Source organism: Xyrauchen texanus, chromosome 5 (genome assembly GCF_025860055.1).
Source record: "Xyrauchen texanus isolate HMW12.3.18 chromosome 5, RBS_HiC_50CHRs, whole genome shotgun sequence".
In the NCBI taxonomy this organism is placed as follows: domain Eukaryota; kingdom Metazoa; phylum Chordata; class Actinopteri; order Cypriniformes; family Catostomidae; genus Xyrauchen; species Xyrauchen texanus.
The window spans coordinates 23,931,585-23,943,611 of NC_068280.1; the positions used below are offsets into that span (position 1 = coordinate 23,931,585).

The following is a 12,027-nucleotide window of genomic DNA, read 5'->3' on the forward strand; positions in this document are numbered from 1 at the left end:
TTTGGTTATTGACATTTGACCATTCAAGTTTTTTTTTTTTAATACCCGTTTTCTCCATTGAAATTCCATGTACACTGACTGACAAAAACGAAAAAAACCGGCTTTAGCTTTGAATATGGCACACATTAGTCATGGCATTGTTTCGACAGCCTTTATTTCCATTCAGTTGCATACATTTTTGGAAGATCTTGTATTGATGGGAGTCAAACCACTTAACACACCTTCTCCAGAACATCCCAATGACTTTTAATGGGGTTAAAGTCAGGACTCTGTGGTGGCAAATTCATGTGTGAAAATGATTCTTCGTGTTCCCTGAAACAATCTCACAATTGAGCCTGATGAATCTTGGTATTGTCGTTCCGGAAGATGCCCGTGCTGTCAGGGAAGACTCCTTGGTGAGCCTAGACTGACCAATAAAAGCAACCCCAGATCATAACACTGCCTCCAGAGGCTTGTAAAGTGGGCACTATGCTCAATAAGTGCATCGCTTTGTGCGCTTTCCCTCTTACCCTATTCTCATCGCTTTGGAATAGGGTAAATCTAGACTCATCAGACTACATTACTTTTTTCCCAGTCCAGTCTTTATGCTCCCTATCAAATTGAAGTCATTTTATTCCCAATTAGCCTCACTAACAAGCGGCTTTTTTGTAGCCACACAGCTGTTTAGTCCCAATCCTGTAAATTCTCATCACATTGTGTGTGTGTGGAAATGCACTTACTTTCACTATGAAACAGCCGTGAGTTCTACTGTTGATTTTTCATGATTTATTTCTGACCACATTTCTTCTGCGAAGCTGATGGTTCACTATCATTTCAGGTTTTTTTCAGGACAGTTCTTAACCCAATTCCAGTGATTTCAGCTCCTTAATTGTCTTCTTTGTTTGATGCAGGCCAAAAATGTGCCCCTTCTGAAACACAGTATCATCTTTTCCATGACAATGGGATATGTCTTCAGACATGGTTGTTAAAGAAATGATAAGCTACATATTGCATCAGTTAGGGTCAAAAGAATTGTTGCCAGCTGAAACATTTTAATCCCTGCAAAATATGATCCAATCATAGGCTCTTAAGTATCTGCTTATTTAAATCCAAATGTTGACTTTTTTTTTTTATCAGGCAGTGTATGTTGGTTTAAATTAGGATTGTTTTTGTGAATTTTCTTCTCTAAAGTTAAACTCTAATATCATAGTTTTGTAATAGCTGTTGAGTAAGCAAGGGAACACCATAAAACCACATTGAGATACATCAAGGCAAGTGACAACTATAGCCTATTATCAAAGTTTTTAAAAGTTTAAACTGAAGTTATTCAACAGTTCCAGTCACTGAATCTGATTAGATGTGCAGTGTTTCAAGAGTGCTGATATACAACAGCACTGGGACACTTTATTTGTATAAATCAAATTCGTCTTGTTCGCAGGGATTTTTAACTATTGTTCGTTTTGATTTCATTTACAGATACATTCAGTGACCATTTCTGGAGATTGCATATTTGTGCATGTAGGTGGCAAAAAATGAGTGTTTTTTGTGTTATGAGTGAGCCATTCAGTCTCAATTGATTCATTAAAAACACAATTGTTCTCCACCGAAACAATGCAAGTAAATGAGAATGATTTGTTCAAAAACACTTATTCGTTTATGCACATATCACCACTAGTTTAAAAACAATATGAGTGTAGTGAGCAGAGTTGTGCTTGATGCTTTGGCTTCTTTTACAGCTATTTTCGCTGGTGGAGAAGAAATATAAAGTTGACTGGCCAATTTTACTCTAAACGTAAATTATTTAATTTTATTTACTTGTTGGACTGTTGAATAAAAGTACTGTTGTACTTGACCTGCAGCCTCGTGCAGAACAACATCACTCTTGCCTGTGTGTTATTGCTTAATAATGTTGAAATGTGTTCTTAAGACAAGGGTGTTTTTGTTTTTTTCACGAGTGTCAGGGATGTTGTCTCGTGCTTTATATGTTGGGCCAGTGGTTCTCAAAGTGTGGGGCACATCCCGGAAATGCCCTGTTTTCAGATCTCATTCGTTTCACACTTAAAAACGATCCATGCACAAATTACCATGTGCCCCAACTGAAACTGTACTGGTTTCTTACAACAGTGTTCAATTTATTTCTCAAACCAACCAGATGTGTTTAACCAAGATACGTTAAAATACTCATTCATCATGACTTTACTAACTGGAAGGGCATTAGAGTGGGCTACGGCTGTTTGAGATCATGATGCACTTGTTCAACAGTCTTACAGTTATTTTAATTTGCGATGTTTTTCAATACCCTGCGGGAGGCATGGATGCAGACACTCAACTCACTCAGTTACGCCAAGGCACTAAATCTGCTTCTGACCACGTGATACAGTTTTGCACTCTTGCATCATAGAGTGGATTTAATGACATTGCGTTGAAACACTGTCAACCAAACTCCAGGTAGAATTAGTATGCAGAGATCACTCCCTTGGTACCTTTCAGTATGTTACTCTCGCTATCATACTAGAAACTCTTGCGATTGCAACCATGTTTCAATATCTCATCGCCATGTACCTACAACTTCAGTTCAAGCACCAAGTCAGCAGAAAACTACAGAGACTATGGAAATAGGACAAACTCGTTTGTCTCAAGATGAACGTAGAAGACGTTTACTTCATAACCTCTGCTTCTACTGTGGTGAACCAGGTCATCACTGTTCTAACTGCTCCACCAAACCTACAACCACCTCTTAACAATATTATCAAGTGAGTCACATATCTAACCCTCTAGTAATCAGACAAGGCTTGTACCATACCCTTCATTTTGTCCACAGCCAACCAAGAATATTATTTTTCAGTGTTAATAGACCCTGGAGCTGCTGCCAGTGTGATACATCAAGACTTAGTGAAGCAATTGAACATCCCCTCAACCAAGTGTGAACCACCTATTACTGTAACTGCTGTCAACGATATCACTCACCAAAATCTTCCTATAAAACTTCAATATTTTATAAAATAAAAAAACTTGGATATCCATGGTAATCTGCTCACAAACCTCAGTTTTTATGGAAGAACAAGGACTTAATCCATTGGTCTCTTCATTGTCTTCAACACTGTCTGGAACTGCCACCCAAGTTTACTGTCTGCACAACTCATCTCACCAAGAACCTCCCTTCATTGCCAAACAATGTCCCCAATGAGTATGCTGACTTGGCAGAGGTTTTTAGTAAAGAGAGGGCCACCCAGTTACCTCCTCATCGATCCTGTGACTGTGCCATCAAGCCCTGTCTTATGGATTTATTAGACCATCTATTTCTGCTGCTTCCGGATTCTTCTTTGTTGGCAAAAAAGTTGGCGTCTTAAAAACTTGTATTGACTATCGTGCACTCAATGCAATTACTGTCAAAAACCGTCATCTACTACCACTCATTCCTTCTTCTCTAGAACAATTACGAGAGGGTAAATACTTCACTAAACTGGACCTCAGGTCTGCTTACAACCACATCAGAATACGAGAGGGTGATGAATGGAAGACAGCCTTTCTCACCACCAGGGGGCAATACGAATACTTGGTAATGCCGTATGGATTATCCAACTCGCCTTCCGTCTTCCAATCTTTCATCAATGAGGTCTTCAAGGATCTCCTATATCAATATATGATTGCCAACATAGACGACATCCTAATCTATTCATGGTATATGGAGGACCATATCTATCATATCTAGAAACATCTTGTCACTTCTACTCCAAAACATTCTTTTTGTCAAACCAGAGAAGTGTGAATTTAATTTCCTTTCCACCACATTCATAGGTTACAATATTAGCCACTCTGGAGTGGAGATGGATATCACCAAGGTCAAAGCCGTCATTGTCTGGCCCACACCCACCACAGTAAAGGAGCTATTAATGATTTCTAGGCTTTGCTGATTTCTACCGCAGATTAATTCGTAACTACAGTACAATTGCTGCAGTTTCACTTCTCTCCTTAAAGGAAAACCCAAGAAGTTGGCATGGACAGAAGCAGCATCAACCACCCTCAATAGACTCAAGTCCAGTTTCACCTCTGCTCCCATTCTCAAGCATCCTGACCCTCAACTTCCTTTCATCATAGAGGTCGATGCCTCTGATACTGGAATTGGTGCAGTCCTTTCCCAATGTCACAGAAACCCAGGCAAACTACACCCTTGAAATCCCATCCACCAACGGGAGCCCTCACCTGATTAGTGAACTCTGTCTCTTCTTGTTTCCTGCCACATCAGTTCCTGCCATGTCACTTCCTGTTTGCTCTGTATATAAGCCTTGCATTCCCACTCCCATACCATGTGTTTGTTTCGCTGCCATTGTTTCTGACTAATGTTATGACCATTGCTTACGTTTATTGGATTTACGTCTCTGGATTACGGTTTTGGATTTGTTTGCCTGTGGACCGATTTACCTGTGTTTTGACCCAAGCCTGTGACCTGACTACGTTTAAGGAACACTGCCTGTATTATTTGTTGAAGCCTTCCAATAAATATCCACAAATGGAATCCACTCTGCCTACCTCAACATTACAGTACCAGCTGCATGACGAAGAGAGATCCTTAAACACCTGTTCCATCTCGCATCTCCATCTCTAGTTCAATCCATGGTCGGAAAATAATGGAGGCTCTGGGCTAAAAAATCCCCCTGGAATCTGATATAGTTCCAAATGTATATATCCATTGCATTCTTCATTTGAATTTTTGCTAAACATTAGAGTCAGTGGAGGATGCTCGCACCATAAACACGCTAGGAAAAAGAAGGGGCACCTCTGACCTAGCAGCTTGGAGGCAGCATAATTTAAAATCAATAGTTTTCTGTTTCAGATGTCTTTTGTAGGAATTTAGTATTCAAAGTCAGCCATGATTATTTTAAACAATAAGTGAAAGTGTTAGATAACAGGACGGTTACTGAGATTAAGCAAGTAGTATTTGGCTGGTCACGTGTTTCTAAGATGGCCGCATGGCCCCATGAGCAGACCCTCTCCATGTTTTTATATTTATCCAACATACCCTAGCTCTTCGGCCATACATTCCCTCACATCTGTATACAACAGATTTGTATTTTACATGCAAAAAGCTCATTCTGATGTAGGATAAAACAGCTTGCATAGGGTTACTGATATGACTGGAGTCTTTTTATGTGAGTGGTCATGGTTTCCCTTCTGTCACTCACTCAACGTTGTGTCGATGAAGTGACACTAGGAGTCTCTCTTGAGAGCCTCGGTTACCTCTTATCTTTGAGAAAAGGCCAATGAGAATTGGCAAACAGAATTTGCATCCCCCTCCTCGGGAAATATGGGTATAAAAGGAGGGAAACGTGCATCTGTTCGGACAGATTTTATTTCTTCGGAGCCAAGCAGTTGTGTTTCATCGAGCTGAGTAAAACCCACTCACCTCTGAAGAGCATACAGTATTGGAAATATGGTGCATTTCAGCGTCTTTTCTCTTCTTCTGCATATCAGTGCAGACTATGCCTCTGAGCATTTCGCCAGCCCTCTAAAAGAGTATATACAGTGTATCCGGAAAGTATTCACAGCGCTTCACTTTTTCCACATTTTGTTATGTTACAGCCTTATTCCAAAATGGATGAAATTCATTATTTTCCTCAAAATTCAACAAAAAATACCCCATAATGAAAACGTGAAAGAAGTTTGTTTGAAATCTTTGCATATTTGTTAAAAATAAAAAACAAAAAAATCTCATGTACATAAGTATTCACAGCCTTTGCCATGACACTCAATGAGCTCAGGTGCATCCCGTTTCCACTTATCATCCTTGAGATGTTTTTACAACTTGATTGGAGTCCAACTGTGGTAAATTCAGTTGATTGGACATGATTTGGAAAGGCACACACCTGTCTATATAAGGTCCCACAGTTAAAAGTGCATGTCAGAGCACAAACCAAGCCATGATGTCCAAAGAATTCTCTGTAGACCTCTGAGACAGTATTGTATCGAGGCACAGATCTGGGGAAGGGTACAGAAAGATTTCTGCAGCATTGAACGTCCCAATGAGCAATGTGGCCTCCATTATCTGTAAATTGAAGAAGTTTGGAACCACCAGTACTCTTTCTAGAGCTGGCCGCCCAGCCAAACTGAGCGATCGGGGGAGAAGGTCCTTAGTTAGGGAGGTCTCAAACATCTCTATCTCTCATATGTATTTTATTACATTTTTCTCCCTCTCCATTATCTCATAACAAAAATTACTGTCTCTCAATAAGAGATTGAGTTGAAGTGAATTTAAGCTGAGTTTGGAGAGTTGTTTAAATTTCCTTCACATTTCCTTTATTTCCACTTATCAATTTCTTACTGTCCTCATTGGCCAGATGAATCAGATCAATGCCACCCATCTGACACAGGAAGTAAACGACCTAAAGCTGCAGGCCACAAAGACCCAAAAGGTGCTAATGCATGCCATGTGCCGCATAGACCAGCTAGAAGCTGAAGCCCAAGAACAACGTAAGGTGTCCAAACAACTGCAACAAGTGTCAAAGAGAGAAATCGAATGGCCCCAGGAAGCCCTTACAGCTGCCAAGCACAGAAAGCAGCAGGCTTAAGCCGCCCAAGAGGACCTGGAAAAGGCCGTATGATTTGAAATGGATGAACTCTTGAAACAAGGCCTTGGAATGCCATCTGGACACATCCAGAACGGAAGTTAAAACCCTGACCCAGCAACTTGACCTCACCAAAGATGAGCTCGACATGGTCAGAGATGAATTGAAACACTCTTACGAGTTAAGGCGACAGATTAAGATGAACAGGCATCACACAGCAGCACCTCTGGTCTACAATGCAGCATCCTATACTCTTAGAAAAAAGGGTTCATTGGGGTTCTATATAGAACCATAGGGTTCTTTACTCAACTCCAAAGAACCTTTTATGCTAAAAAGGTTCTATAATGACAAGAAAGAACCCTTTTGGCACAAAGCTTCTTTAGGCTATTATTCATTCATATATTACATTATTCTGCAGCATTTTGAGTTGTAATTAAATTATTGTTTATTAAACTGTTGTAGTAACTTAATATCACATTTTAATCATGCTGATTGAGGAGAAAAACTGAAATGGCACTCTTCGTGTGATATTGATTAACTACATAAAATGATATAAATATATATACACTGTCTAACCCCCATATCTTGAATTATGTGATCATTCAGCATTTATAAATGCATTTGAATACACTGAATAATGCAGTGAAAGAACGCACTCAAAATGCACACCCGCACTAGTATAACTAGACTTCATCATGTAACTTTACATTATAGATGCGTGCACTCTGTAGGCACGATTTGTTTAGTTTTTGAATTATACTTGATAACGTTAAAGCGCACATCGTTAAAACAAAAAATACGATATTATCGCAGACGATAGATATATCGCACACCCCTATATTGACCTATCGTCATCATCATCATAATCATCATCATTATTATCATCATAACAAGAAATTACTCAGTACAAAAACAAGCATAAGGGCTCATTCTAAGCCATTTATAGCTGAATAGGCTCTCGTCTTGTCTTACTTAGCCTTGTTTGCTGCTCTTACATTTCATTCTTTGTCATGTATGTGAAATTATTGTAGGCTACCGCAACTAAACAATTTTGCATTATGGATTTAATTTTTTATCTGTTGAACAGTAAACATAAACAAAAAGAAGTAATAAACTCATTATTTTCATTAATTTTACAAAGTAAACTATTTGTTTGCATTTGCGCGAGCATATTCACGCAGCGCTGTCTCGCGAGTGCATGCACGCGCGTTTTTGAATTCCAACGGTCGAGAAGAGACTGATCCCCGTCTCTGGTGTCTGCTGATTTAAATTGATGGGCTGACGGAAATATTGTTGTGGTAAGTCAGAGAAATACATCGATATTTTTTTTAGTAATCTACTGGTTATAAGCTTTAAACCCATTACTAATGAAGTTGTTAATGTTTCAACAGCGGATTTAACGTTACACTTTAAACACGAAAGAGCCTGAACCGCAACAATGTCACAAGTTGCCTTACATCGGTAAGTTTTGTTGTGCTTGTTTCAAACTGTTACATTTTGTGTTTTCTGATCCTAAGCTTAGTTTTTAACTGTATGAATGATTATTTTATATTCAAGTCAAGTGGTGTCTAAGGAACTGGAAGCAGGCCAGGGTACCGCTGTTTCTATAGCACACATAGCTTAAAGGGATAGTTCACTTTAAAATGAAAATTCTGTCATCCTTTACTCACCCTCAAGTTGTTTCAAAACAAGGGAATATATTTTGAAGAATGTCAGTAACCAAACAGTTAACTGGAACCATTGACTTCCATAGTAGGAAAAAAATACTATGGAAGTCAATGGTTCCAGTTAAATGTTTGGTTACTGACATTCTTCGAAATATATTCCCTTGTGTTCAGCAGAAGAAAGAAATTCATACAGGTTTGAAACAACTTGAGGGTGAGTAAAGGATGACAGAATTTTCATTTTAAAGTGGACTATCCCTTTAACTTCAATTAATCAGCCCTGATAACAAGTGTATTAAATTGACACTGTATCTTTGTTATTTACTACTTTTTTCAGATTATATTAAACCTGGAAAATATTGGAGAAGATCAATTGAGTTTTCAGGAGCACATTACTGTGATAAATGCTGAACTACGTAAAAGACAACCCGACTACACCAACATAAAAAATCGAATGAGATGCACTCTTTTTAAAAGAGTCGATTTAATGACAAAATCAACACGAGAGGTCATGGACATGTTCCCATTTCTTCGGGTTCCACAACTTGTGAGTATTTGTTTTTAGTGTTGTTTCCTTTGAGTTTAGTATTTCCACTGCTTTTTCAAAAAACAAATTGTATGAATAAAAACAGTCAAAATTGTTTTAATGAATTGTTCTTTCTTTTTTCTGTGTTTTGGTAGCTGCTGCATGAAGTGAAGATGCGGTTTGGGAAGGACCTTCATCTTAATCTAGAGACTGCTCTTCAAATTCTGGCCCCAAACATCTTAAATGTGGCTAGACATGGAAGTCAGAGGGATGTGCTGAACAGTTTACTTCAGCAAATTGACTCAAATACAAAAAGTATGTTCTTTTTTTCCTTAACACTACCATTAGTTGCTTGGTTTGTTGAACGGTTACTGTAATAAATCTATTTATACCATGGTTTGTCTGAATATTTAATTCTGATTGGCTAAAAGGTGTGCATTAAAATAATTTGATTCACAGGTAGTTCCAGTCAGTTTAATTACAATTAAAGTTTAATGTGCTGCTTTTCAATGACCACACAAAACACTTGCACACAGAGATCGGAGATTAAAGTAATGTGAACTGAGACATTTTGCATTTCAATTGTTTTTTTTTTACAACCTCAGTTGCATTGCTTCACTGCCATTCATAAATCCTCTCCTGTGGTCTCATGGAGTAGTAAAGTATCCATTGTAAGCATACTTCAGAATGTTTGTGTAGTGTCTCTTCAATAATCAAGCCGCAAGTTTAGTTAAATCAAAAACAGATACATTGTTGCGTTTTAGTTTTTCAGTATGCTATCCAAGCTATTTTATTAATGAATATTGCATTGATCTTGAAAAGAAGTTTCCGTGGTCATGATTGTTTGTGACAGTTTGTGATTGTGTGTGCAACCTAGCCAGTGAATTGGCCCTTACCACTGTGGTACAAAATGGTCAGTCACATCCCTAATTGTTTGGAAGAAAGTATGCAAAGGCAGTTAAACATGACTAAGGCTATCATTCTGTTTTTCACCAAAGAAAAGTCATGCAAATTTTGGGCAAAATGGGGTTGACTAAATGATAATTTTTGATGGAATTTTAACTTTTGGGACTCCTGCATTCTAAGTTATTTCACAAATAATTTGTTTTTCCAACTTGCAGGAATCATTAAAGCCAACTCCGACTATAGTTTTTCATGAAGCTTCAAACCCCCTCCATGCAAAAAGAGCCAGCATCAATATGGAGGGTGTCAACATTGTGAGCGCAGAAATGGATGTGGTGGCAATGGAGTGCCTCTTTGCTGCTTATTTTGTGTTCAGTGTGGAATACCCCAAGCACATCACTCACATGATGAATTTTGTTGAGCACTACCTGTTTAAACTCTCCAGCAGCCAAAAAAAACTGTCTGTCCCAGTGCTCAAAATGTATAATCAATTATCATAATACTTTGATATGTCATGAATAGTGCTAATGTAAATATGTGGTGATTGATGTTATTCTGAAATGCTGATCTGAATTTTAATCTATGTATTCACATTCTTTATGAGTGATATTAATATGAATTTGTATATTTGAAGTACTTCTATATCTGTATATTTCCATTGTGAGTTATATTAATATGTATTTGTAGTTTTGAGGGACTTGATGTTGTTCTAACACTAATGGGAATTTAGATTAATCTGTATATTTGCATTATTTATTAGTGATAGATTAATGTAATTTTGTACATTTTATGGACTTATTTTGTAATATGTAGATGTAGGTGAAACTATTTTCATTATGAGATATTTTTTAAATGGTTGATGTTTTAATGTTGATTTGTTGATCTGATATAAATAAATGACTAGTTCTATGCACTTTGGGTGTGCTTTTTTTCAGTATTCATGGGTGACTTATTTATGTGAATTACATTTTTACATTTTAGGGTCTTAATGTTTGTCAATAATATGAAATATTTAATCCGGAAAGGACAAAACAAATGATAATGAATGAACCCCTAAAAGGTTCCATATAGAACCTTTTTCCTGGTTACAAAGAACCCTAAAGGGTTCTTTTGAATGAACCCTTAAAAAGGGTTCTTTATAGAACCTTTTAGGGGTTCCAAATACGTAGCGCCTGATAGAACCTTTTAAGGTTCTATATAGAACCTTTTCTTCTAAGAGTACAACCGCAGTGAAAGGGTAAAATTCCCAACGAACCCTGAAGCAGCACATGGAATGGATCTAAAGGACCTCGACAAGCTGGCAAGGAACATTGACAAGTTCACACCAGCCTACTATGGTTAACATCCTGCCATGAGGTAAAACGTTTTCTTGACAGACAATCAAACCACACAAAGTCTGAATACCAACATCTGTGAGAGGCCCTGGTTAAAGAATTTTCAGACCCAGAGTCTGGACAAGAACTGTTAACCACCCTGAACACCAAACAGGGATGAAAAGAAACCATTCAAGTCTACTACCGTAGACTACGTCAAACTACTTCCAGTCTCGCAACAAACCTGAGATGGAAGAAGAACTTGACTTCAAAACCATCTTCCTCCGAAACCTGCATCCCACGGTGAGATATCATCTAGGAGTAACAGCCTTTCCTTGCACAATGACGGCTCAACAACTGCGTGACTTGGCACACAAGGCTTATGTTAAGCAAAGAATAGCCTCAAGAAAGGCAAACATGCCATCAGTCTCAAGCATCACCTCTCAAGACTAAGGGCTGGCATTAGAATATATGTGGCATCATCGCAAAGCCAGTTTCTTCAGCATAGAGCGAAGTAAAACATGTGGCGTTCGAGAGTGTGACCTCCACATCTGTGCCAGACCCATATGCACGTCCAACCACTGGGAGAAACCGTGGAACAGACCATGTCCCTCAAAAGGTCCAAAAGAAAGGACGACATGGGAACCCAGATGGACACTTAAAAGGCAACCAACGATGAAAGCCATTGCAACACCATGCAGACAGACACAGAACTGAGCCTGCACATGAACACAGAACAAAGCCTGCTCACGAACCAGATGAACCACCTGCAGAAAACTCACCAGAACTGCTGAAGCTACGCAAAGCATACTTCAAGCAGAATCCACACAAGCCCGACCATAAAGACATTTCAAACTCCTCCTGTCACACTCAACAACAGGAATACAGGCACCAGGCACATCATAGACCGACATGGCACCGGCTTATGGACTGGAAACTCAGCCCTTAGCCTCAACCACATCTTAATCCAACATGACAGAAACTCAGTAATACAACAGCTCATGACGTGTTATATACACACCTCAAGAACTGTGCAAAAGACGTCAATGAACAGTGGCTTCATCAGCCCCCATAGTCAC

The 12,027-nt window shown here is 38.6% G+C and overlaps 1 long non-coding RNA gene across 2 annotated transcripts; it reads left to right on the plus strand.

Moving 5' to 3' along the window:
- The first annotated feature begins 7,762 nt into the window (after nucleotides 1-7,762).
- LOC127643388 (uncharacterized) lies at nucleotides 7,763-9,938 on the plus strand. Of its 2 annotated transcripts, XR_007970505.1 has the most exons (4): nucleotides 7,763-7,840; nucleotides 7,934-8,003; nucleotides 8,544-9,047; nucleotides 9,854-9,938. It is a non-coding gene; the product is annotated as an uncharacterized LOC127643388 (long non-coding RNA). The 2 variants fall into 2 exon arrangements; XR_007970504.1 differs by lacking the exon at nucleotides 9,854-9,938 and having other exon boundaries at nucleotides 8,544-9,625.
- Nucleotides 9,939-12,027: the final 2,089 nt, after the last annotated feature.